Source organism: Trachymyrmex cornetzi, unplaced genomic scaffold (assembly GCF_001594075.2).
Source record: "Trachymyrmex cornetzi isolate Tcor2-1 unplaced genomic scaffold, Tcor1.1 scaffold670, whole genome shotgun sequence".
NCBI lineage: Eukaryota > Metazoa > Arthropoda > Insecta > Hymenoptera > Formicidae > Trachymyrmex > Trachymyrmex cornetzi.
Genome location: NW_017299993.1, coordinates 100,782 through 103,088, shown reverse-complemented (window position 1 = coordinate 103,088; position 2,307 = coordinate 100,782).

The following is a 2,307-nucleotide window of genomic DNA, read 5'->3' as shown; positions in this document are numbered from 1 at the left end:
TCTGGATGTCCCCCGCTACAGTCATCGGTAAGTATATAACTTAGAATTTATTTACAGGTTCGCGGAATTCCCCCGCTTCACCCCTCTTTCTATATACATTATCTACATTAATGATAATTAGTCTTTTCGATGTCACGGCGAAACTTAACGTACACCCTGTACAATTCTCAGGTTCGTATTTCGCGGACAAGTCGTTTCCCTGACCCTATTGGTCGTTACGGGCGCGTTCTCCGATATCTTAACTTTTACTATGCCATAACAGGATTTATGGTACACCCGGTATGTTGCGCATGCTGATATTCGGTAGTTCCGCCCATTTTGTGCACCCCTCGTATATAACGGTTGCGAATTTTGCTATGTGAAACTTCGATATACCCAAACAGGATTTCGGGTACACCCGGTATATGTTTCCCGCTCCCCTCCGAGTATTCCGCTCCTAATGCGTCCTCGTTGGTTGTAACGGTTGCGTTTCTCGATATGTTAACTTTCGTTATGTCAAACCGAGATTTTGTGTACACCCGGTATGTATTTGACGCTCCCCTCCGAGTATTCCGCTCCTAAGGCGTCCTCGTTGGTTGTAACGGTTGCGTTTTTCGATATGTTAATTTTCGTTATGTCAAAACGAGATTTTGTGTACACCCAGTATATGTTTTTGGCCCAGACTTTGCTCCCGTACTTGTTTCCCGTCGTACCCGTACGTAACGGTCGCGTTTTCTGATCCCGCCGTTATTTGTTTATCAATCGTCAATTTCGCGGACCCCCCTTTTTTATCCGGTTCTGGTCGCTTTTTGACTATTCGCGTATTGTTCCCGCGTTTGGTTCTGCCGTTTCGGATTTTCCGAAACTATTGAGGCTATGCGCCTCTAAACAAAATCAACTTGTCTGGCTCTTTACACTGAGCACGTTAGAGGTCGTAACAAAATAAAAGTATTTTACGTTCTTTTTTTTTTTTCTAATCCTATCGGCTATATATTTATATATTCTATAACTACTTCTTTTTTCTTTTTCTTTTTTGTTTTTTATCCTTTAAGCCTTAACTCTATCTTATTCTATCAGTTATATTTACATCTGTGCGCTGTTTGGTCGCCCGCCTCCTGGGTTGGCGAGGCTGAGTCCGGAGTGGCAGGCGGAGGTTGCCTCCGGCTGCAGTGTCAGACTACATTAATGTCATCACCGGACGTGTCTAAAAATCTGACGCTTGCATTTTGATGTCATTGACCGGTAATGGTCATACAAATATCCGCGAGGTTTTTTGTAGAAAGTCAGTTTGTGTAAAATGGCTAACCGTAATTGTTCATCGCTCTCGCGTTTGATTTACAACCGGGAACTTGGTTTCCGCAATGTGTCAACACGCACTAATACTTGGTTTTCAAAATATCAGATAGAGCAGCAGGGTTACGTTTCGGTAAAAACGTTTAGTAAAATGGAAATAAGATCTGAAATTCATACGTGTACTCGGCACGTGTGTTATCGTTGATTTTTTTACCTTGGCGGAGACGTATGTATATTACCGACCTGCATGTCTATTATCCACCGAATTTTAGGTCTGAAGATTCTCCTGTGATTCCTCTGATAATGATGAATAAAAAGGGGATAGGATTTGAAAGCGGTTCGTGTGACGTTACTGCATCAGGCGCTCGGAAGACATGGATTCATACGTTCAACCGTAAGTATTTTATATATAGTTTTTAATAATTTTCTCTGCAGATCACTTATTCGTTTGTTTTTTTCATTACAGCGCGTCTTCTCGTACAATTTTGACAAGACTATTAGCGTTGACACCAACAGCGTACGAATTTCTGGAGATCGGGATCGCTGTGCTATCAATGTCTTACGTAGAAATTGCGATTGACGATACCCGAGGCAACCGCATCGTTCTGCTTCATATTATGTGGATGGCGTTAATCGAAAAAAAACGGACAACTATCCAGCGATTGGTGCAGTCATCTACGCCATCGAAAGTAATGATACTGGACCTTGTCATTAAATTTGTTGAAATACGTGATGTTGACAATGTAAAATTATCTTTATGTGACAAGTGTATGTATATGAAACCGTCGACTATACTTTTTATGCTTGAACTCGACACAATGTTTCGAGCACATATATTTCGATTTGCGCCAATATACAAATTGTATAAGCGATAAATTTAAATATTTTGTAATTATTTACATCAAAATTGTATTGCGAATAAATTTGAAGTGGTAAACACTTTGCGTAAGATTTATGATAAGAATTCAGTTATTGAATACGAATTAATAATGTGCGCTTCAGATAATATTGTATATAATGCATTATACAAAAAAA